The following is a 26,807-nucleotide window of genomic DNA, read 5'->3' on the forward strand; positions in this document are numbered from 1 at the left end:
CAACATGTTAATTTAAATGAAATAATTGTGTTAAATAATTACAAAATATATGTATAGTAAATATTTCCATATATCAGTTTATTAAATGGTCAGTTAATTAAAGTTTTAAATAATCATCTAATTTTAATTATGTGTAATTATATGCATAATATAAAAATTTTAAGCATTTTAAAAAGAATGTATAATTCTCCTAATATTTCTTTCATATTTTTTGTGATGTAATAAATTTAACTCTGTGTATAATGCTAAAATAAATACTCAGCATTCAACACATAATATATTACAAAATGTTTTTTATTTTCACATTTAATAGATTAAAATGTTTAAATCCTAATGTATCAATATCCAGTTTTATTCAGATGATCAAATTTAAATATTGAATTATTGAAATGAAGATAAAGGTGAAATAAAGTAGATGTTTTTATAACTTTATGCCAGATTTTATAGATCTAAAACGATTTAAGTGTTTTGTTTACATTGTTGCCATAATTACTTCAGTAATCTGTTCATTATTATTTATCTTGGTTACGAGAGCTTTTTTCATGCAACATAAATGTTCACATGTTTAGAAATTTCTGACATTATTTTTAATTAGCAAAACAACATCATAAAACGCTTAGTTGGTAACTTTCTGGTGTGTTTTGTGTTTATATGCTGTGTTGGTATGTGAGCAGTAAATAAACATTAAAGTAAACATGCTTATAAATTAATTTATGAGCCATAACTCACCTATTTCTATAAATTCTTGGTATTTATATGTTTTATCCTGACTCTGCGGTGTAATTATTTTATATCTGGTTGAAGACAAAGACTGCCTGTGGATGCTAATGCTGATCACAAGCTTCGCTCCACATCTGGTCTTAATTTGACCCCATAAATTGGGTGAAACATGTAAAACTGGTCCGCAGACGATAAGCGAGGAATCTGCTTTAACTTAACCCCCAAAGTGGTCCAGTGCAACTCAGAAAAGAACATTTCTATGTAGAAACTGTAACGTTTTCTCTTCTGGTTAATGCATAAATGTGTCTTTGACTCAGAGGGTTAAAGCTGTCAGATATGATGCTAAGCTGCTTTAAATGTTCATGTAAAACCTGAAAACTACTTAAAATTATTGGAAATACAAGTAGAGTTTAGTTTGTGGACATGAATATTTTCTAAAAATACCTTAACTCACATTTAAATGAGTGATCGATATGTTTTCAATTAAGTAGAAGAATGCATATTTAATATTAGGTAAAAAAAAAATTGTAAATAAATTGTACAATGAGGACAAATTTACAACATGTGAGTCAATAATTCCTTAATATTGAAGAAAAAGTATTTGCTCCACTGCAGATTATTTCACTTGTAACATTTTTCTTCTAAGTGAAAGATATTTGCACTAGACTAGTAAAATGTGTTATTTTTTCAGTGCAGATTACAGTGTATGATTTAAAAAACATGTTTAAAATAAGCATCTATATTTGTGCCACGCCACAACTAACATGAAGTACAAGAAATAAAATAAATTCTTTGCACAATTATGCACAAAACATTTAAAATATTTTCCTTATTTTCAAAATAAAGCATCAGGAAACATCTCAACGTTGCTTAAACTTGTTTTAAGTTAATGAAAAAAAGTTGTTGAAGGGGAACCGAAGTGTAATGCCGCTCTGAGCAAGTGTCAGAAACTTAAAACTAATCTGTGTTGACAGATTAGAAAAGAAACATTGAGCTTTTTCTGCTTTGGGTCCATTTGGTTTCAGTTTGTCTGCATTTCTCAGAGTAGGAAGACAAATTTTTACAAGACAATTAGAAGAACAAAACCTCCTGAGAGACTTTTGCAAATTGAAAGAATTCAGCATGTACTGTTGTTGCACAAAATTTTAATTACTTAAATATCTGTCTTTATGTCAGTTTCATGTGAGAAAAACATCCTTGTGATGCGAGGAGAAATGCAAAACGACCTGCAATATGATGTTCCGATATTTTGATGAGTGTTTTTGCTTTCTGAATGAGAGACAGAGGAAAGACGAAACTCAAAGATGAACAAAAATATGTGATATCCAACTTCTAAAGAAAAGGATGTAAAAAAAACAGTTTTATCGATATTGACAAGAAAAAAGAGGGAAAGGGGAAGTCCAGAGATCACATAATTAGAGGAACTCAAAGAGGTAACATCTGGGAGCAAATTAAGCAATAATACGAGAAGGCACTGAGAAACAAAGAGAGATTTTGTCTGCAGCATGGAGAGAATTTATAAACGGCTGTAAGTGATATCAGAGAAGTGACACTGCACACTGGTCCTTTTTGTTAAGTTTACCCCGAGGGAAATCACTAATTTAGGGAAGATGCACTTTTTTATGCTTACAATTCAATAAAACAAACCAAATTTATAGTTTCATTTCATTTGTTTCAGATGTTAGGATATAAAGTTGCAGTAATAGATGCCACATTGGAATTGTTGAACCATTTATTTCAAGTGATATATATTCAAATTCTTCCTCTTTAGGGTCCAAAAAGGCATAAGATACCAGCAAACTAAACAGACATGTGAAATCTGTGGCCTTAAATGGCAGAGACAAACAGGTGATAAAAATAAAGATTTAAATAACGCTTTAATAAATAAAACTGAGCTTCAGTGATCATGATAAATAAATTGTTATGTAAAAAGGTAGTGGTGATAAAAACAATTAATCGACGTCTGATTAATTGTGAATTAATGGTTTACTAATTTAAAATGAATCCAATTGATGAACTAATAACATCCGCTTTGACTTTGTTTTAATGTTGTAGTTTGGCCGCCATCCACCAGAGGGCGCCGCTGGTCATCCTTAAGCGGAGCGACACACAGGAACAAATATGGCCTCTGGGCTAATCCACATCGGGAAAGTAAAACCCTTCAAACATAGTCCGCTGTGGGACATATAAAAGTCACTTTTAAGCGGTTCTGTTTTGAAATATAAACACTCGACAAACTTTTAAAATTTAACATCTCAATAGCGCTAATTTAGCAGAGCTACGTGGCGGAGCAGCTTCAGTTTCTGCTAATTGACCTTAAGCTCTCGGCTTTTCCCGGAGCTCTTAAAATCCCAGCTGTCAGCCACTTCCTTACTGGATATGTTGTTTGCACTTCTGCTTATAAATCTTAAACTGAAAGAGAAACGAACACTGCTGGATCTGCTCGCTCAAAGGCTGGTGATCGATGTCTTAACCCAAAAAGAAGAACAGATGGTGGGCTGGTTCCCATAGCAGCGCTGTCGATCTCTGCACCCTCCGACGGCCATCAATGCACTATAACATAAAAAGGTAAGGATAACTCAACGTATACTACTGAACGCATATAACATGAAACACATTTTAATCTGCCTTTTTTTCCACAGCTGACAAAAAGCAGAAACCCCCTCAGAAATCCGCTGTGCTGCATGCAAGGTGAACTCAATAAATTTATTTTTATCACAATGTTGTGCAGGAAAAAAATAGATGGATGACTTCAATTGAATTACAATTGGCATTGAAAATATACTAGATTTTTTTTAAAAACTCTGATTTAAAATGTGAATTTTCTGCAGATTAGTCATATTTGAAGTTGGCCGATTTCCTAAATTTACAGGAGAACAAAACTATACAGAAAGAATAAAATAAAAAAAAAAACATCTCTAGGCTGCGCAGGGATGCAGTTGGTAGCAGTTACCTTTGAGTTTTGGGTAGAATATATTTACATACAAAAGTTTTATGAGGTTTTTGTCTTAAATGAAAAATGTATATATATTTTTTGTACATTTTTTACTTAATTACAGCTCTAAATACATTGTTCTTTCACCACCTTGCCTTTTTCTTAGTCTGCATACTCCAGTTAATGATTAATTGATTACTAAATTAGGTAACGATTATTTCAATAATTGAATCATGACGATTAATATGATTAATCGTTTCAGCTCTAATCATTTTAAGCTTTACTTTCCATTAGCAAACACAATTTTTAGTATTTTATAGTTGCAGGCGCTACATGTAACACTGATTTTAGATGCAATATGTTGATGTTAGAAGTATTTTTTTCACTGCAGATGTTACAAATGGTCAAGCGTAAACAATAAATGAGTGATATGTTGTGACATTTCAGGTGATAAAATGTTTATTCTTTTATTCCAGGAAAATAAACATTTTAATGTATTCCTAATACTCTATATAAAAATGAAATAATAAATAAAATATCTGCTGAATGTGCCAATATTTTTATCTGATAAATCAATTAATCAAAATAATAATTGGTAACTAAAATAATCATTAATTGCAGTCCTACCTAAAAATTATGTTTGTAAGAGGCATAACAGGCAATGTTCATGGGCGTCGCCATGTCGAAATTCCTACTTCTGAACTAAAACGCCGTTGTCTCTGGTCTGATGTAGTAATCATTGTTGACCCTGGATTGACCATATTTGTGTTGTGATGACATTAAGTTCTTTTCATGAAATTTTAATCAATATATCATTCATATTTTTAAAAGCTGGTAGCCTAAGACTTTCACGAAATGTTAAGCAGAGTTTCTGATCTAAAAGCCCAATATCAAGGTGACCTAGTCTTAAAACAGCAGCTTTTAAGATTTTAGTTCTTCTCTAAACTGCAGCCACATTAAAACGAATGTTCAACAATACAACCTATGGATGACACAGACGCGCCTGTGATTGCTCTCTGTCTTGAAGCTTCTTTCAGTGCCCACTGAAGGACTCAACTGAGAGTTTCCCCTACGTCATATTAAAATATCCCCCAGCACATATTGACTCTGTCTCTGCTGGTTTGATGATTGCAAAACAGCAGGAAACACATGAGTTTGTAATCACGATTCACACATAGCAATAAATCTTTAAAGACAGTCTTTCATCCTGTTCATTGCTGGCATAATTACCCTAAAAAAAAAAGAAAGCTGACACCTACTCTGAATGTTTGACCAATAACAGATAGCTGGGAGTTTTCTCTTCAACAGATGTGACCAGTTGTTGCAATTTTCAATTGTTTACACAGATAAATAATTCAATCCAGACAGTTGGAGGCACTACAAGCATGTTGCTGTTCTGAGGAAATGAGGACAGCAAATATGTGAATTTTCATTTCTAGAAGGGGAAAGCAGACCCAGACAGTTCATGAAGATGTTTAAGTCCTTACAGCTGCAGCATCCAGCTTTTATAAAATGGTTTTTACATATGTAAGAAATATATTACATATCTGTTACATACCAATCAGAGCCAGGAGGAGGGTCTGAGCGCTGCCAATCACTCACGTGTCACCTCCTCCCGCTGCTCTGTGCTAAGCTACAGCTGGTTAACAACAACGTAATGTAACAAATATGTTACATATTTGTTACATATGGTAACATATTTGTTACATGTGTAATAAATATGTGTACAAATATGTTGTTACATATTTGTTACAACATATTTGTAACAAATATGTTGTTACATTTTTGTAACAACATAATATGTTGCTATGTATTTGTTACAAATACGTAACAATATATTGCATATTTGTTGTAATATGTAATTTGTTACATATTACATATAATTTTTTTTCCACAGACAATCTGTGAAAAAATTTAACAAACTAAATATACCACTCAGTTAGAAACAACCAATCAAAGCCAGGAGGAGGGTCTTAGCGCTGTCAATCACTCACGTTTCTCCTCCTCCCGCTGCTCTGTGCTAAGCTGGTTAACAACAACATAATCTGCCACAAATGCTAATGCTAGTTAGCATAGCCACAGTTTTCCTTTAGTGGTAAGTTGTTTTTCCACTATCAGCATATTGAGCAGTGTACATGAGGTTGATTGGCAGCACTAAGACCCGCCTCCTGACTCTGATTGGTTAAGCACTGGAAGGATCTTAATTTTTTTTCACAGATTGCCTCTCATGCCATACTACCACGACATTGTGACAGAAAAAACATATTTTTGTAAAGTTATGTACTGCTTTAAAGTATTTTTAAAGTGTTTACTATCTAAAATACTTTCCAAAAGGATTCATACTCTGTTAGTGATCCCAACTTTTTACATGCTGCAACAAAAATCATTTATCTTTGTAGGCTGTGTAATAAACTTACATAAAATAGTGGAAAATTCAGAAATAGGAAGAAAATTAAGTTTTTCGTCATTTTCTTTCTATCCATCCATTTTCTATACCTAACCATGAAGGACTGTGGGTATTTCTCTCAAGTGGTCATTGGGTGAGAGGTGGGGTACACCATGGACAGAACAAACAATCTCACAAACACAAGCAGGAACAGAACAGCATGTCTAGTAGGAATATTAATTCAGGGTCTGAAAGGATTTGAAACTCGGATGAATATTCAGGTTGCAGCAGGTCAAAGAGCCTAAATATGCAGCCAGAGCTACAATGCTTTGGATAAAGCATGGTCATGTGTCAGAATGACCCAGAAAGATCCTGTATCCTGTCCAGGTTTTTCAAAATTTGAACCTGGTGTTCCTAGTAGCATTCAATTCGATATGACTTGAGCTATTTGCAAAAAATAATATTTGGTCTGCAGATGTGCTTTCAGCTGGAACAACAGAAACATTTGGTCTTATTAAAAAAATGACTCAACGGGGCCAAAAACAAAGACACACCACACTTCATGCACTTCCACGAATGATTTCTCTAATTGTGTAATACTTTATGATGATCTATTATATAAAATCCACAAACATACAGCAGAGTTTATAATTGCCTGTAAGGTTAATTGATCTAAATTGTTATTTGTCTCACTTCTGTCTTTGTTGGCCTCATCAATAATGGATAAAAAACAAGTCACTGGATGGATTTAACTAAGCAAATAGACACAAGCCTCTTATTGGATAATTACTGCAGGGTGACTATCTTCCAGCTGACTAAAAGTTATTTATCCCCAACTGATCCAATGAATATCTTATTAAAAAAAGACACGTTTTACATCCTGTGGTTGTGGAAAAGATGTTGGTCTTTTTAAGAAAAGTCCAAATAATTTGCTTGCATCAAGCAGAGAAAACCTCCTAGGAGATTACAGGAACGAGTCCAACGCTTTGTTAAAACTGGAAGGATAGTGGTGACATTATCTTCGAAAGAAAGAAAATGCTGAAATTGGTAGAACTTGAAGGTATTTTAACAGTGAAAGTAAAAACAAAGAACTTGGACTGAACTGCTGTAAGAAACCCACTAATCAGTGAGGTTAACCAGAGAAAAAGACTTCAATTTCCAAGGGAACATAAAGATTGGACTCTGGGGGAACAGAAGAAGATCGTTTGGTCTGATGAGTCCAAGTTTACCCTCTTATACATCAGTGACCATTTAACAAACACTCACAGACCACCAAACTTGAAATTAGCTCCACAATAATGCAACATCTTAAAATACACAACCCAAAATGAAAATGTGAGTCTCTAACTCATTGTCTTTGTTCCTCCTAAAGTAAAGGGTGGCGCTGTTTTGTAAATGTGATTGGGCACAATAAAACCATGAAAAAGCTGACTCAGGGCATTTTGAATTATTTACAGATCCTGAAAGTATGGATTCCAAGATGATATAAAACACATGGAAATCAAAAAAGTTATTTTCTGCCAAGTGTTGGGTACATTTTAGGGCTATTTGTAATTTAGAAACATAATAAAAGAAAAGTAGACTTGAGTTGTGTTGGAAAAAAACAAACATTTTCTTTCAGCCCAACCTAAGTAATTTTATTTTAGGTGTAAAGATGCAGTTGGTCAGCGTGGGGCGCAGCGCTGCTCACCGCCTCGTCACTGGGATATCAGACAGAGATCTGTATGAAAGATAAAAAAAGAAACTTATCCTTAGCTTCCCCTGAAAGAAAAAAGTCAAGCACCTTTTAATATCCAATTATTATTAAATCAACCCTACACTGCATGGTTGTTAAGTCAAACCGACTTTTCACGTTAATGTTAGAAATATTTAAAATGATTGAATGTTTTTATTGCATTTAGGCTATAAAATAAAATGTCTATTTTCCTATTTAAAAAATAAATTTAAATATGTATTTGCATCTTTCAGTGCATTTCTTATATTGTATGAAAACAGGCTTGATAATGCTAGAGAATGTGATTTTTTTTATCAGATTAATTGAAGGAATGACAGATTAATCAATAACTAAAATAATCAATAATGAGTTGCAGCCCTAATTATAAGTATAATGATGCACTGCGTCAAATAGGATTTTCCAGATTTTTTATAATCTGAAGTGATTATTCTATGCAAGATGGTGAAATAGATTCAACCAAAAAAGTAGGCCACAAATAAATTTTTGATGCATTCAGTGCTTTTCTACAGAAATGGCTTTCTGCTTTTTGAATGTTTTAATTTTTAGGAAAACTTCAGTAGGTAAAGGTGCAGTTATTGACGTCGTTCTCCTCAAGCAGCTGCAGTCTTTTGGAGGGAGTCCAAATTTGTGTTTTCCTGCAAAAGTGACTTTTGGCAATACAGTTTGTTTCCTGTTTTGGTATATTTGTTACACTTTGAACAGGATTTTATGTTGTTTAACAACTAAAAATGTATTTAAAATAAAAATTTGGATCGTTTCCACTAGAGTTTGGAAGAAATGTGCTCAGCTTGACGTGACGGTAATGAACCCTGGAGCTTAAAATGAAAAGCATTGACAGTTTTTTTTTGTAGATTTATCATCTTGATCGGTTCAGATCCAGGTTTTTTCTTTTAAAAACTACCTGAACGTTAAAGGAAGCCGTAACCTCTCAGCTGATGTTGGTTTTACAAGCAGCTGAATGTGAACCTTGTGTTCTCTAAATCAGACAGATCGATGCTCACAGAGGTGTGTGCTTCAGTGACATAATGGAAAGGCTTTATGTCTGGCTGCATTCTTTGCCCTGAAGATGTGCCAGGTGAATATACAACGCAATTTAGTGAGATGACAGGATTAGAAGTGCGTATTTTACATCTGTGTTTCACACATTTACATAAACAGTTTCTAAATGTTTCTCTTTGTTATTTCTGCGCTGTCTGTTCTGTCGTCTGCAGACTCCGTGTTTATTAGGCTGCACTTCACGATCGATGGCAGCTCCGCTCCCTTTCGCTTGGAGCTGCTGACATAATTGCTGTAATTAAAATCAGGTCAGACAAGGCCTTTGACCTGTTAAAACCTCTGCATTTTAGAACAAGCACCTCCATTAATACGTCAATGGGACGGCATGGAGGCAGCTTGCTGCTTCGCTCAGAGAAACATTTAGCTTTCAGTTCCCTTAGATGGAGTCGACTCACAGCAAACAGAAATATCTAATCAAGTCCATTTTATTACACTGATTCAGAATCAGTCAAATTTAAGTTGCTATTCTAGATAAGAATCTCCCCCCAAAAAAGCCCATTCAGGATAAAAAGGATAAAAATGTGCATCAAACCTACTGAGCATGTAAATGGCGACAGTGGAAAGGAATAACTGATATTTTAGGATATTTATTAAATCTGGAGGTATAAGAAATAAAAACGCTCATTCTGTAGAGGGAAGAACGTTACAGGCATCTTCTTCACGAGTCTTCAGTCAGAGGCTTCCAAAGAACCACTGCAACACGGACTGGTACAGGAGATCCTCTTTGAAGAAAGCTGAACAATATGAGTTACAAGAAGATTTAATTTCCCTCTGGATTAAAAAGCTTTTTTTATTTTATTTAATTGAACTGAATACACTGCAAAAACACAAAATTTTATTAAGTATCTTAGTGCTCTCAAAATAAGACAAAGATAACTTACAAATATCTTTTCAGAAAGAGTTAGGAGCTTAATCCTGATTAAAAAGAACTAACTGCTGAAAAGTTACTTATAGGTTAGTTTTGTCTTATTTCAAGTGATCTAAGATATTTTCACTCGAAAGTAGACCAGAATTACTTGGTAAGATTTTGTTTTTGCAGTGTAAAAACACAAAATGTAAATCAACAGACAGAAATTATGGTTGCTGGGGTGCTGTGGTGGCGCAGGGGCAAAGCACAACCCACGTATTGAGGCCTTGGTCCTCGTGGCGGTGGTTGCAGGTTTGATTCCCATCCTGGTGACATTTGCCGCATGTCTCCCCTTCTCTCATTACCCTCTTTCCTGTTGAACTACTTTCAAATAAAGGCCACTAGAGCCAACAAAACCTAAAAAAGAAATTATGGTTGCTGTCTTAGCTGTTACTGCAGTGACTTTTAAAACACAAATTTATTCAAAAGTATCAAATCTTGGAAAAGGTGGCGGAAGTACAAGAATTACAAATTTGTGACGGTTAAACCAAATATATTAGTAATACAATATTACAAAAGCTAAACTATGTAGGAGATTTCTTAGTTTTGTTTTGTCAAAATATAAAAAAAGTATTTCTGATCGGTTGAGTAATGAGGCAATGGGAACATTAATGACCGGATGCAGGCAGGACTGTGAACATTTTCATCTTTCTTTGCCTTTAAAGCAGAAAATCAGCAAAAAATACCTCTTAAGTGATCAAAGAACTGCCAGTTCTTTTGAGTCAATGTGTGTGTGTGTGTGTGTGTGTGTGTGTGTGTAGGCGTGCGTGTGTGTGCACGCATGTTGCTGTGAAGTGTATAGCTTATCGATTAGTTGCAACCATTCTGCAAGACATTGTGTGGAAAAGATTAAAAGCATCTGTTTCTGTTTTTGTTTTAAAGAGCCTATTTGCTAGGATTTAATTTGGGTTTTAGCCATTACGGCTAAAAAGTTCAACCATTAAAATACAACTAAACCAAAAAAATATTCATACCTCTGGTAGATTTAGATGTAAAGATAGTTTCATTCAGCTGAGAAGATTATTTCCCACAGGATGAGACTGATGTCTCTCAAAAATAATAGAACATTGTAGAAAAAAATCAATAGATAAATCTTGGTGATTTAGAAATCAGATCATTTTTACCTCAAAAAAACTAAATGTTCCGAAGTATTTTTGGTCTAGTTTCTAATGCAAATATCTCAGCACACTTTAAATAAGACACAATTAACATAAAACTAACTTTTAAGCAAGATATAGGAGCTTGTTTAAAATAAATAATTCCTTAATTTAGATAAAAATAAAAAAGTACTAGTTCTACTTTCAGATTGTTTCAGAAAATGTCTTATTAGACGTGAAATAATTTACCAGTGGAACTACTTCTCTTTTATTTTTTATCAATATTAAGGAATTACTTACTTAAAACAAGCTCCTATATTTTGTTAGTTGTTTGTAAGTTACTTTTTTCTTATTTCTAGTGTACTAAGATGTTTGCACCTGACATACTTGGTAGGATTTTGAGTTTTTGCAGTGCCATCCAGGTTTTTGTATGTTTCCACTCTCATTTTATTTATTTCATGTTTTGCGATGAGCTTCAGGTATTAAGTTTGGAAAGGCCTCTTTGGCATCGCCTTAGACTTTAGCTCCCTCTGCAGAAGAAAAAACATTATCAATATTAAAGAGATTACTGTAAACCTAATCCTGCTAGGACTATGAGGAATGTCAGGCTTAACTGTACTTGGAGTGTAGAAAAGTTTGCATTTTTGTCAAGGAAGAGGTGAATGAATCTTCCTGTTGGCGTCACCGTGGATCGAGATGTTGGCATCAAATCTAACAGGATTTATTTTTGCAGAGTTTTAAAACCGAAGTCAAAAGTTATTGAAGATTTAGATCACTTGTTCTTATTATTTAATCGGGTTCAAATATAGGTTTTGCAATGTAAAATATTTCTTCTTTATCTAACTACCACATTTGTTTTAGCCTTTCTGTTGGAGCAATGCTCTGACCTGGTTCTTTCAACCAGCTGGTGCAATGCAGATACACAGATATTCAGAAACATACAGTAGGTCCATTATGGTGTCTGAAACCTCACATTACCATCAGGCTCCTGCAAATCAATACTGAAAATGGCAGCTGTGAGATTAGATGGTAAAAGTATTTTCTTTTTTCAGAGTTTGATGTAAAGACAACACTTTTCTTTTGGGTAGGCTGGGCATCTTCCAACAGACAAACAATCTCACACCTGTGGAGATATTCTGAACTAGCAGCAATCTTCTTTGTGCACATTCACATCACATACTGGCAATTTATTGGTCAGCATCTACAAAATACATTTAATCTGTTTTCACGTGTTTTTTTTTTTTAGTTGGTAAATATTCCTTCAAATTATTTAAAAGTTTAAAGTTAAAATTTGTACACCTTTAATTGTTTTTTGATTCTTCATCTCAAATGAAGATACATACAGTATGAAGTGCAGGGAACCTGAGAAGCAGAGAGGCAAAAGATGTTTGGTCTGAGAGGAAACAAAAACATCTGACCCTGCTCTGCTAGCGAAAGCCCCCTGCGCTCAGTGGGATTCATTAGCAGCACATCTTTATGACGCGATCCTGACAGAAATGCTGCAACTGGGGTTATTAATGACCTGATGATAAGAATAGTGCAGCCCTAAGACCGGCAACTCTGGGGGAGAAATTGCTTATTCTGAAATGACTTCTTGCTTCTTGCAAAGTCATTACAGAAAACCAGGAATATGGAGACAACGAGGCTCCATGTTGAAATGGATAAAACATTTTACTGTAATAATTGAATCTGTGATCATTAATAATTGATTCTAGATCGTTCCTCTTTAGGTCCAAAGATAAAAACCTTAGTTTTGTCTGAAGTTTCATTCATGAAGCCTCCATCATGTTCCGACAGTGTGATGTCAGTCTGATGTACACAAATCAAATAAAGTTTTACCAAAATATGCAGAAGTTTTCTTAACGACAGGCCTTATAAAAACCCCCAAAGAAAACAACATGCGGCTCTGACAGATCAACAAGTGGGACTGCTTTCATGGTGCAGGACTACAAAGTGAGAAATGTGAGTTTTTTAACCAGTAACTGTTTTGCTGTCGCACTCAAACACAGAAAGCCACATTTGTCTCTTTACTTGTGAAGAATGAGCGTCCTGCACGTTTTTCCTGCTCACATGGTCAATAATCTGTCTAAACCGTGTCTGTGTGTGTCACATCAAACGATGCATGAGCCTTAATGATGAACATAAAGAGGCTGTGTCAAGTGATCACTGCAGTATTGATGTTTTTAATGGGTTTATAAGCTCACTGACCCACACACACATCCACACACTCACAGGGATTGTTCTAATTAAGTGCGTACCGACTCATTCAATCCAACCTTCTGCTCAACCTGACGTCCTCGTTGTAGGTTAATGGCTTCATTTAGATTTCGGCCTTTTTTCCGTTTAGGTGGGTGTTAATGAGCTTTAGCGCTGTAATGGGTCACATGCACAGGTTAGCCGTCGATGTTTGACACGGCGGCGCCACAAGAACCACATTAAACTGTTTTTGTTGCTGCAGCGTAATTGAATTCAGATGTTTAAAAGAGAAAAAAACATCAATAAGGTCAGCATAAAAATCACCAAAAACCATTCTTAATAAATAGAATTAACAATATTAATAATATTCTTAATAAGAGTAAAAATATTTGTACTATTACTCCTGCCTTTAAGCAGCAGACATAAGTTTTGGTCATAATTATATTCCATGATATTGCATGGAATACAATATTATCACGTTTTCACAATATAATTATGTTTATACAGCATAAATATTATTTTTGTACAATATAATTATGTTTTTATAAAACAATTATCACATTCATGCAGTATAATTATGTTTTTCCATTTTATTATGTTTGTTCATTAAATTATCCCGATATTTCAACATATTATCGTGCTTTTACAAAAAAATGATCACATTCTTTCAACAATATAATTATAATTTTTAATTCAACATATATTATCTTTGTGCAATATATTATCACGTTTCTACAATATAATTTTTATGTTACAACGTGATAGTGCTCACAAATGTGCTTTCCTCTGTGACAGCAATATGCTTCCGTATGTATGCCAGTCAAAGAAAATACAGTTATCCAAAATAAGCTGTCATGATTCTGATTTACCACTTTGAGTTGCTATTTTGTTTTATCAATCCTAAACTACTCTGGATAATTAAATTAATTACAGGACTGCAGCACTGTTCTCTGTTGTCTGTTTTTAAATGGCCAAAGATTTGTAACCAAAAGTTTGCTCCTGCATGGCTGACTCGACTCCAAAAGACACGGGCAAAATTCCTGCAAACTATTATGTAAAGTTTGTGGTAGTTGACCACAAAAATGTGACCCAAGTCATACATTTTAAAAGGAAATCCTGCTGAATGTTTTTACTTTTACTCCTGCCTTCAACCACAGACATATTTGGTCATTCTGACTGAGCAGAAAGAGGAAATCGTCTCAACTCTTAGCTAATCCTCCGTTTATTTTACAACAGTTTTTAATGTGTTTTCATCTTGCTGCCCCTTGAAGACAAAAAAAAACTTTATTCATTTTATTTAAACTGACTGATCTGATTACATAAAGTTGTGTTTAATGCAGATTTATTTCCTTAAACTAAATTGTTCATATAAAAAAAATCATAAGTCTTGTGTGTTTCAGAAAAAACAGAAAGAACTCGATAAGAAAAGTAGATTCTGCACAAGATTACGGCTTAAACTTGCTAAATATCATCCTGTAATTTGCCCTAAAACATTTTACATTAAAGAAAACAGCTGAAGCTATGCAGCTCAATAATAAAATGGGATTCCTTCCAAAACTGCAGGGAGAGTCATTTCTCAAACACCACCGCTCATTGATTAAGACCAGTCCAAAGCTGCACCCATCTATGCTTTTATATTAACAAGAAATCTAATTACTAAGAGTGACGTAAACGCCGCCACTTCTGATTGGACGTGTGTTGCGTTCAGGGACTGGATTTTACTTAAACGAACCAAAAATAAACTTGGTTAGTGTCAGACAGCAGCCCCTCACAATTAGAGAATTTCTCTGAAACACAAGGAAGCACTTAACAGCAATAGAGTCGGATATTTCCCCGAGGAGTTACCGAGCGTAATCAGAGGTAAAATGAGACTGCGTGTTGGACATGCATGCGCCAGGCGCCCAGAGGCAAATCTCTAAATGAACGCTGATTTCCCGCCATGACAGCTGGATGACTAATCAGATGCTGCTGAACCTCCTTATCAGCCAAAACGGTTTCGTCAGGAACATGAGCGTTAGGAGACGTTTATTATAAGGTTAAGGAAGCAAAATGGTTGTAAAACTGTTGGAGCACCTGTTAAATTTTCCACTGTGATGTAAACGTTTCAAGAAGACAGAATCAGAATCCCTTCTGTTGTTATTCTGCACGAAGAAAGCACAACAAAATGTTAAAATAAATCAAATGATTGAGTAAAATAAGTATATCTAAGTAAAATATGAAATATAGTAGAAACACAAAACAACTGGGAAAATGTTGAGAAAAAATAAATTAAGAAAATGTCACCTTAGTTTGTGTATTTTTTCATGTTTTGACACTAAAACATACAGAAAATGCCACTTGAAATACATCAGTATTTACATAAATATACATCACAGCAGAGGTTGTGATGTAAGAGTAAAAAAGTACTTTGTAAAAAGTCAAAGTACTGAGTAATTGATCAAAGTATCAATCATTTAATATTTAAAAATTACATAATTAGATGGGTCAAAATATAAATTTAAATGCAAATGTTTGAATTTTAAGGACTGAAATAACAATAATTCATATAAGTAACAAAAGTTAAAGTCAGGCAAAAAGAAAAATATTCCAGGTCAGTTTATTTCAATATAAAACTGATGAAACTTTAACAAAAACTGCAGGTGTGTCTGTCTCTGGTTTGTTTTTCATTCAGTGGGTAGAAAATCCAAAAGTTTTACTCAAGTAAGAGTAGAAATACTTCAAAATAAAATTACTCAAGTACAAATAAAAATATGTTTCAGGATGAAAATACTAAATTTGAAAGATTATTCATTAAATTATGTCACATTCTTTTATATCAAAGTACAAAAGTCTCATTTTGAGGCATCCTTCTAATTTTTCCTTTTCTTGTTTCTGAAAGAAAAATAAATAAATTGTGTGTAGAAGAAGCTGCGGATTGGAGAAAAGCTGAAATTGTTTTCACTGAAGGAAACGTCTGTACTTGCATCTAGCAGTTGCTTTTTTTAAAAAAAAAGTTTGATTAAAATGAAGAAACACTGTTACCATGATTGGTAGGAATCCTCATGTTGATGATTTATTGAAAAACATTTGCACAAAAACAGAAAAACTTGATTGACCAGATCTAATAACTGAATGGAAACAGTAAAACCATTGAAGCACTGAAGGATCTGGCAAAGAGCTGAAAAGACTGACTGGCTTTTAAATGCAGGGAAGGTGGTTAAGCAACAACCAGGAGAAAGCCGTGTAGCTGTGGATGTGACACTGCATTAGAAAGAAAACAGAGGAATAAACTGAATTAGCCATTTCTTGCTTAAACGTTAGTTGTAAGTTAGTTTTGTCTTATTTCAAATTTACTGAGATATTTGCTCTCCAAACAAGACAAAATACTTGGTAAGATTTTGTGTTTTTGCAGAGCAGTCTGCTTTTTATCGACTTGAGGAAGTCATTTTAGTATTTGAGGCTGAAATAAAAACAAAATAAAACTTACAATAGGAACATAAACCTTAAAAAGCTGCACTAGCAAACAGCCGCTAGTTCGATTGTCTCAATAAATATTTAGTTTTCTGAAATTACGAGGTCATAATCCACAACTTGCCTGCAGAAGGCTGCAGTAAAAGGACGTTCCCTTGTCTACATCAAACATCTAATCTGTCTGAGCCTTTGAAGATTCATTGGGGAACAGAAAGTCAAGTGGTTACAGGTGCCTTCTTGGCACGTGAAGCAGATTCTGTGAAATCTTACTGTTTCTTCAAATACCATGTCTGGAAATTTTCATTCCCGTTCACATCTGACAGGGCAAATGAAAAAAAAGCAAAGAAAAACACCTGCTTTTGGTTCTCCATATGTTAGTATTTTCCCACCATTTAGCCTTTTCTTCCTGCTCTGCATGATCTGTAGCACATATCTAAAGTTAAAAACATGCACACAAACAGGAGAAGAAGAAACTCCCTGTGGATTCCAGCTAAAAAAATCCTCTTTCATATTGAGCTTCTCATCACCCAGCCGGCCTTTGAAAGAATAAACGAGTGAATCTCTCTTTATCACAGTGGGATCCGAGTCTCAGCCCAGTTAAAAAAACACAGCCCCCTCTAAATCTTTAATATTTAATACCCCTCAAAGTACAGGAGTAAAGAGCGAGGCAGTCTGCCGAAGAGAGACACGGGCAAACAAAGACGAGTTGAGCTTTTATCGTGAACCAGTCATGATGTAATTTAACGGCGGTGGATTTTTTGCCGTTGAAGGATATCTGCTGTCCTCCTTCTGTCTGCTTAGTTTTCTAACAAACGGCTTGCAGGAAGCAGACTGTTGCCCTTCAAAAAGTCTGCAGCATGTGGACGCCCTGGTGAACAAAGCTGGACCCGGCTTTAATAATTCACTCTGATCTTTTCCTTTTTTTAAAAAACCCGTGTTGCATGAATGATGCTCCCTGCTAAATCACACATTTCGCTTAATTTAAAGAGCATTAAAGTTGAAAGTTTTTTGAAAAGTTTGTTTTTTTCTGTTAAATCTTTTTTTTCTTGTTTTTCTATCTGCAGTCGGAGGAGATGGGACTTTGTTAGGGGTATCGTGGGAGCATCGTGTCTTTGCTCTAATATAATCAGTTTCAGTAAATTACTCCAGACCTTAATAGCATTAGGACCTGGTGACACTCATTTAGCCCACTTAGGACTCTGAATGTCTAAGACTTCAGAAACACTGGATTAAATGTGGCTGCCTGAGCAGAATCTAAGCTTGGTGGGATAAGAGTATTACAAAAAGAGAGTTTTACTCCTGAGGAAAGAAAGATAAACTAAGTGTGTCACATTCATCAAAGGATATCTCATACTGTGTTTCACGGTACTGTCTAAATCTGTCTGGAGGGATTTTTTACACAGTTTGACAGAGTTTGGATTTGACTTTCAGACTCCAGTCTGTTCAAGATTCAAATTCAAACATTGAATGTTGACGATCCGACTCAGCTCTTTCTGCCTTCCCAGTACCAGAGATGGAAATGATTTTTACCACAAAATGCTCCCAGTTTTGCTCTCCTCTTTATTCCTCTTTAAGAACAAATACTGGTAAAAACTAAGAGCCCGCTGCAGCGAACCTCATTGAAAACCTCCTGGTTTCTCCACCAAATATTGATTTTCAAGCCTCCGTCCATGTTAATTATGATAATCTCACATTTAGAGCCAATGAAAACACAGCATTTAAGATGGTAAAACTACATAAAAAAAACATTTTTAAAATCAAAATTGACTAAAAGAAAAGCGCGTTAAATACCTGCTTAAAAGTTATTTGTAAAAAAAGTGATTTTTTCCTCCCTCCATTACTTCCATAGTTTTCTAGTTGTGTCCGAAATCTAAAGGTCCAATATTGCAGCTCAGGATTCATTCTAATAAATCGCATTGAAACAACATTTTGACTAAACATAAACTCCAAGATGCAATTTAAAGAGGCGATATCATTCAAAATTGAACTTTTTTGAGCTTTATATCATGTTATCTGGATAAACTGAGAGCAAAACGCAGAACAGAAGAGCAACAGCCACATTTCATCCCAGGACCTACAGATTAGGCTTTAAAGCTGCTGATGTCACAGTAAATCAATCTGCAATGAAAAACTATGTACTGATCAGAAACATATTTGATCTGTGGCAGGAGAAGAACTCCACTACTTTAAGTTTGATATGTTTAGGATTTTTTACAGCTGACTGTCAGAAACTTTGATTTCTCTCCCAAAAGGCAGATTAAGCTGAAAAGAAATGGTGGGGACGCCCTTTGCCCTTCCCACACAGCAAGAAGGTTCTGGTTCTGGGTTTGTCTGTATGGACTTTGTTTGTTCTCCCTGTGCATGTATGGGTTCTCCCCAAGTACTCCAGCTTCCTCCAACTGTCCAAAAACGTTTCTTCACTTAGCTTCCCAACCAAGGCTGATGATTAGTGTCCTACTAGAAGGTGAACCTCCACTCCAAACTCAAGTCTTTTCTGTATTTTCCCTACATTTAGCTTCTTCCAGATTTAGATTTTTTTTAAAGTTCACATTTCCAAGTGCTCTCTATCTAAATTGATTGAGGTTAAATGGGACCTATTGTGCAAATTTCATATTTTGAATGTTTTTATACTTCCATTTGTGTCTCTACTGCTTCTATAAGCAGCCAAAGTGCTTAAAAACCACCTAGTTGTTTGTTTTTTATTGGCAATAACTTAATGTTTTTTGGTGTCTGTCTTTATCAAAAACCTCCTGATTGCTAAGTTACAACTGGCCAGCACTGCCCCGTTACCTAGCAACACAAGCAGAGCCCCGGTCCCGTTACCTAGCAACACAAGCAGAGCCCCGGTCCCGTTACCTAGCAACACAAGCAGAGCCCCGGTCCCGTTACCTAGCAACACATGCCGAGCCCCGGTCCCGTTACCTAGCAACACATGCCGAGCCCCGGTCCCGTTACCTAGCAACACAAGCCGAGCCCGGGTCCTGTTACCTAGCAACAGAAGCAGAGCCCCAGCAGTTTGGTCAGCTAATTTTACTGCTGTGTTCATTGTACAATGGCTGCTGGAAAAAGATAAGTGTTTAGTGTTGACTTACAATCCAGAAAACACTTCCTGCTTTCTTGTTGGTTGTGCAGAAGACTCTACTCCTGCTTTTCAAAGATGTACAGTTGTTTGATTTCACACCTGTTTGCAGCCAATTTAACGAGCTAGTGTAAAGATTGAATTGGGGGCGTGGACAGCAGCAGCTTATTTGGATTTAAAGTGACATAAAACAGCTCAAAATAGGCATAACTGAACAGATGGAAATCTCATTATCTAAGAAGGATTTTGTAATTTTTCTTTTGTAATGAACATATTTTTTTACAGCTCATAAGTCACCTTTAAACACACCATTACATGTTGCTTGGTGTTTCCGTAACCAGAGGTTGCTGCCTCAAAACAAGAGACCATTTTCAAATAAATTGCATTTAGCTATCAAAGATGAAAGATTACTCGCATATTTTTGAGGATATATATTCTTCCCAGACAGCAAATGTCCAGAATGATGTTTTCCTCAGGAGCTGAATGGTAAATCTGTTTCCTCTGAAAAAGTTGGCATAAGAATTTAAAAAGCTTGTTGAAAGCTATGTGACGAACTGTTATTGGATCCTTATTTGAAGTTTTGCATTTTTTACAAGATGCCTTGTGGAGATCTGAAGAGCCACGTGTTACTGGCTGGAGGTAATGCAGAACCGTAAAGGATTAAAACTTAATAAAAAACAGTCAAAAAGGGGAAAAAAACAATTACTGGGCAGTCTTACTCAAAAGATTTGGAGATGGAAGATAAAAAGAAATAAAAATGACTTTTTAGCAGGATACACTACATATAACCCATTTTTACAACCTTATACATGATCAGTTTTTAGTTTTTGTATAATCTGAGCATAATAGGATTCAAAGATTTTATTTTTTGTCATGCCACCTTATTTTATTTGTGGTAGAAAATTTACACTCAGGTTCCAGATTAAGAAATTTAACACAAATAGAATAAATAAGTAAAGGAATAGGTCGATATTTTAGCATTTAGCTGATTGCCTGCCAGCTAAAAATTTAATTAACTTTTATCTTGACTCATGAATGTACGTGTCTTGAAAACATATTTTTATAGATTTTTTTTGTTTTCTTTAGTTGTGGCTACATATTTTTATATCCACCTCTATTAATAACAAATTATTGCAGTTTGTTCGACAACTTTAAACATTTCTGAGCAACAACAAAAAATGTGTAGGAGGGCAAATACATCTTGGGGGGGAATAATTTTTATTCCAAATAAAGTTTTTTATTTCTGTAACCAAATGATCAGTGGATCTAAAAATGGAAACAACTTGACCCCCAATAATGCGTAATTTAGCTCTGGAAAAAGTTAAGTTAAAAGTTAATGATCAGTTTCTCTAATTTTACTTTTTATAAATTTATGCTTTAGTAAAATGAACATTGTTCTTTTATTCTATGAACGTGTCTGAAGATTCAAGCAAAAATGTTATATTTATTTATAGTAAATGAGAAATGGACAAAATAACGAAAAAGATGCAGCGCTTTTGGACCTGAAATAATGCAAAGAAAACAAGTTCATATTGATTTGTCTATTAAATATATATTATATGTTTCACTTATGGAGTTACATTACTGATATTAATAGAATAGAATAGAAATGTCTTTATTGGGGAAATTTATGTGCAAAAGCAGCAAAGTGACTCAAAGTGGCAGAAAAATAAAAACACAGTAAGGACAAAAATTCAACATGAATACTGTGTAGTTATAAAAAATACTTTAGTTTACTGAATGACTCTCTATAATTAATTTTTCTCTGATTACAGGCTTCAAGCTGAACTTTTGTATCTAAAGCAAACAACCAGAGACTGAGAACTCTGACAATAAAATGAACGTGTAGGACCCCTGATTGCTTCACCTTCTCCACAGTAAATCAACCTTATCTGACTGCAGTGCAGCAAATGAGAATATATGAGACAGGGGAGGACCCTACATGTTAAAAATTATCCTCTGTCTCTAATCTGACTGATGTCTTTGGTTTTTAACCCCACGGTTCAGATTAATTGGTGCCATGCCTCCTTAGATCCCTGCCAGATCTCAGTTTCTTAGATCGACATTTGTGGGACCGTTTGTCTTGTCTGGTTTCTCATTTGTCATGTGTAGCCCACTGGGACGCTATTTTCTTTTCCATTACTTCATTCGCTACAGATGAGAAATATGGCACACAGTCATTGCATAGCACTTGTTTGCATTAGTGTAGCATTTATGGAGCTGAGTTATTGCTGCCAAAACTCAGCAAGGATACCCAAAGATCCTGTTCACAGATTTATTGCAGGACTGATGTCACTTTCTGCTGGCTGTGGTTTAAACCGTCTTGCTACCAAAACAACATGCCATCTTTCATTCAAAGTTGAACAACTGATCTGAGTGCGTTGACTCTCCATTTAGCTCACTGACTGCATGAGTCATCATTCTCTGAACATGCTGTCTCTGATCTGAATGTAGAAACTCATATAGGTTTCATCTAATTTGATTTACCAACCTGAGGATAATCCTAATTGCTGGTTTTAATGAGAGAAATCATCTCTGAGGATATTGAAACTTTCCTGCTGCTGTAAACACTTTACCCTGGGCAAAAAAAAAAGGCATGAAGCCAATTAACAGGAAATTATTCCACATCTTTATTAGAAGGTTTAATCACACAGGTATTTATTCAGTGACGGGATTTTTCCTGTTTTTTTTTTTTTTATTTTTTTTTTATATATATATTTTTTGTTGTACACCAACATAACATATTGCATGGTTTTGAAGAGGAAGGAAAAACGTTTTTCAAAAAGATGTGGTGGATTTATGATCAACAAAGATCAACAATCTTTAGAAGCACCTGTTGATAAAGTCATAGTTGTATTCTGTGAATACTTTTATTCACAAAATAAAGTTTACATCTATTAAAGTATAGCTAAGGCAAATAAGGTTATACTGAGCAACGAAAGTCGTCTTTTTTATTGACAAATGTATCACGTTATTTGACGAAGAGGTTTTTATATTTAACCTTTACATACAAAATGTAGAAGCTAATAAATAAAACGCTCCTCAGTTAAAGCTACTCGCACTTTCGCCTTTCACGAAAAGACCAGATGCTAATATTAGCTTGTTCATTTCAAGGCAGCATAAACTTTACCTTGAATTTAGTCTAAATTACATCTCTATTTTTTTTTATTGTAAATGCGTTCATATGTGCTATTATTCTGCTGCAGCAGTAACGTAGCTAAGGCTTTTATTTTGAAAGACTTAGAACAACAAGGCGTCGTAAATCGACTGTCGCAAAATGTACAGCAGCAGCGGGAACACAAGCGTGCACAGAGATGTGCTTCACGGCTAAAAACGAGAAAAGGATATTGTCCAGGAGTAATTTTAGCTGTTCTTTGGCACTTGGTTGATGAGAGAAAAAGGTTGGTATTAGCGTTTTGTTGTGCAAATTTACGCCTAGATATATTTCACAGAGCAAACAGGTTGCTATTAAGAATAGCATTTATGGTTTCGCCCACTAGAGGGTACTCATGATCTTTGTTAAATTAGTCATGCTTAGTCAGCAAAGCAAAGATTAAATGTAATGTTATGTAAAGTTAGTTGTGACTGTCTGTGACTTTTAAGTTATGTTATAGTACATGGAAAATATAAAACTTAATGCTAAAAGGGGTTTAATGAAAATGTGGTAATGACACTCAAGGTAAAGATTGTCAAGGATAAAAAGGTAAATAATCAATTTCAGGTAAGTTAATAAGGGGCTTTGGTTACTAATGGTAATATTTGCTGTGTATATTTTGTAGCTCTTATGGTTTGTTCACATGAAAGGATTGCAAAAGAACAAGTTTGAGAGACCATATTTTTAAACGGTATGCTCCTTTTAGCCAATAGTGATGAGTGGTGCGTCACTAGATGCAGTAAGTGTTCTGCTTCCTTGGGCTGCCACTATCTGTTGGAAAGTTTTGCACGTAGGTTAATGTGACACAGTGACTCCTGCTTCAAAGTCTGCATATATTTCACGGTCATCACTTGTTCTCCACTGGAATCTCTCACAATTATTCTTGCAGTTTTAGAAATTGTTTTGCCATATGGCAGAAAACAGGCCTGTCTGAGGTTTACTTGCAGAGGTCAAGACTTCCTGTCCTGGACAAGACTGCTGGAACATAACTTTTATCTGTCAAGTTTTCATTGACATTTCAAATGTTCCTTCCCTACAATCTGTCCCCACAGCTATGTTCATGTTCCCGAAGGAATTTAAATCTGCTACAGTTGTCAGAGCAAGTAAGGAATGAGATTTATGTTACTTTACATGTGGTTCCTTGGAAAAGCTGCATGGACTTGTTATCTGATCTCCTTGGTAATTGCTGTTTTGTCAACCATTGTACAGAGGAAAAAAGGAAAATATGGGACATTTCTTCGTCCCATATCCTCACTGATTTATTTAATGTTTATGTTTTTTCAGAAAACAGTTGTGTGGAATCCACACAGATATCTCTCAAGTACTTCTTTCTGTTATTTGGAAAACGTTCTTCAGTGTCCAGAAAATGGGGTAGCACAAATCCTTCCCTAACCGCTAACCCTACCCTTGGAGAACTCTTCTAGATTTGACCTGGTAACACAGACACATGGTTGATGGTGAAACTCATCCTGAAAGGCCCGGACATATTTCACTTTTATTAGATTGAACTTCAAGAGCAAGTCATTTCCTGCTAACCTTGAGGTTCACCGCTTGTTTGCCGCTGCATGACAATATCTGTCAACACGTCTGACCAGTGGTAGTGATGGAATGAGTGATGCTTATTGCAGAGTTTAAGAGAAGACACGTCACAAAACAATTAGGAACACATGGATCCAAATTAACTGCTCCATTTTACCCTTTAAATTGTTTTCTTAACATTTGACACAAATTTTAACACTTTTTTTCGTGTGGTCTCTGGTCCGCTCTCATCTACATATGCATTCGAACTGAGACCTAGGTTTTCTGCACATTCGCACCTCCCAAAACAAACCGGACTTTCTATGCAAACAGATTAGAGTTTGATTAAAGTAGACTAAAATAAAGTAGTGAACACAGCACAAGTGTCTTGGGGTCTTGTTCTTGAATGAGGAAAAAATGGAGTGGGCATTCGATGGGTGGATCGATACTGTCTCTAAAGTGATGCTGGCTCTGTTTCAGTTTGTCATGGTGAAGAGAGAGCTGAGCCAAAAGGAAAAGCTCTCAATTTACCTCTAGTTGATCTACATTCCTACTCTCATCTTTGGTCTGGATCATGACCAAAGGACGAGATACAGGCAGCCTCTGCAGGGTGTTTGAGCTCTCATTTAGAGAAAAGAGTGAGATGCTCAAAAATCCAGGAGGGAGTCGGAGTAGAGCTGCTCCCAGATCTGGTTAAGATGCCTCCTTGAAGCCAGGATGAGACCCAAAGGAAGACCCAGGACATGCTGGACGGACAATGCTTCTTCACTAACCTGGGATCATCTTGGCCCAGGTAGCTGGAGAGAGAAGTCTGGGCCTCTCTGCTTAGTCTGCTGCCCCCATGACCCAACTCTGGATAAAGCAGAGGATAATGGATGGATTTCTGTATTGGTAATCAAACATGAAAGAAACTGACATTCTGCAAAAGTCTTGATGTCAGGAGTTGAACTCTGGACAGCTCACTCAAGGACTAACAGCTTCCATATTTGGGCCGTGTGCTCTACCCACAGCACGCTACCCCAAACAGCTGAAAATTATTAAATCATCTGGATCTGATTCAATCCCCTTCCGTGGTTTCTAGCTGCTCTTCCATCTAAACAAAATACTGCCCGGCGGAAGTCCTGTGGGGCTTCTGGGCAGGATTTCTCCCTCTGGAGGAACAGGGCACATCCCAGTGGAAGAAGAACCCAAACCTGACTCAGAACCGGCACTTCGTGAGTAAGAGTAGAATGAAGAAACCAGACAATTATATCAGCTGAAAGAAATCTCACTACTGTTTGATTCAAGTTGAACTCAGAAAATTGACCAGATGCTCCACAGCACTGTTTCACTTGGTCTGCCTCTGCCTGATCAGAAGACCAGAGTTCAGTTAGCATTTCAGGAAAATGTGGATTTTCCTAAAGGAAGACATCCAACGCACTGCTCTTATAAAAGAAGAAATTATTTACCCAGATCTCCAAAATCCCAGCAGTGCAGCCAATGTAAAAGTAAATTATATATGCAACACTTGACTGATAACCATGAAATTACCAAAACTATCTATTTCAGAAATACTTTCTCTTTGTTCTTGGCAGATGGCAGCCTTATGTGAATAGCCAGATGCTTCCCCAAAGAATCATATCAAGTTTCTGGGTAACGTCTCCAATCGTCCTAAATGGAACGACAAGAAAACCAACCATCATTGTTCTTTCAGATAATCAGACGTGGCTGATTACCCCAAGCCTGAAACCACACGCTAAACTTGAGTAATGCAATGTTTGTCTTAGATGGACACATAAGGACACACTGTCATCGATCTTTCCAGAACTTACAGCGGTATAGTTTGCCAAGAGGAATAATTCAAAAATCTTGTAACCTTTTTTTATTTTTATGGGAAAGTAGTCGTGTTCTCTGCAGAAGAAGAGGGGATTGTAATTACTTTTGGAAACAGTGTAGTTTTTGTGAATGAGGTTTGGCAATAAAAAGGCAATACATAACCTCAAAAAGCCCAACTAGAGAAATATTTTATGAAAGTTACGGACTTAACAAGAGTGTTAGACTTTTTCTTTGTCTTCCACCCTAGACGACTGTTCATGAATGAAACGAGGAGGTTAATTGAGATGATTTATATTCTGCTGCAGATGAAAACATAAAGGTCAACATACCAGAAGCAACTGCATTAAGCCTGTAATCCTCAAGTCAAAGGACCATGAGCAGAAAACATCTGCTGATGTTCTGTTCAGTATAAAGGAAACCATAAATCACTGCTTTTTGAAAAACGAACAAAGACAAGCATGGAGACTGTGACGAATGTAATGGAAGGGGTTCTGGTGGTTAGCATGAAGCAGTTTTTAGTCACCAGACTGTAACCAATCAGTTTTATCTGTAGGTATAGCGAAATGCTTTGAAAAGTATTTTAATTATCAAAACATGCCACTTATTCTGGTGTCTTTGCTTGCTACCTGACCATATCTACAATTTGGTCTTTAAAAATGTTTGCATTTAATCTTATTTTTTTAATTATTTTTTTAAAATATGCATTGATTATTTTTCTGTTTCAAACAGTTGCTAATTCCCAAAGACTGTTGTTAAATT

At 35.5% G+C, this 26,807-nt stretch overlaps 1 long non-coding RNA gene across 1 annotated transcript; it reads left to right on the top strand.

Annotated features, from left to right (window-relative positions):
- Positions 1-2,854: 2,854 nt before the first annotated feature.
- LOC103144245 (uncharacterized) lies at positions 2,855-26,383 on the top strand. Its single transcript, XR_476900.2, has 3 exons — positions 2,855-3,288; positions 3,363-3,411; positions 25,808-26,383. It is a non-coding gene; the product is annotated as an uncharacterized LOC103144245 (long non-coding RNA).
- Positions 26,384-26,807: the final 424 nt, after the last annotated feature.

Source organism: Poecilia formosa, unplaced genomic scaffold (genome assembly GCF_000485575.1).
Source record: "Poecilia formosa unplaced genomic scaffold, Poecilia_formosa-5.1.2 Scaffold123, whole genome shotgun sequence".
Taxonomy (NCBI): Eukaryota; Metazoa; Chordata; class Actinopteri; order Cyprinodontiformes; family Poeciliidae; genus Poecilia; species Poecilia formosa.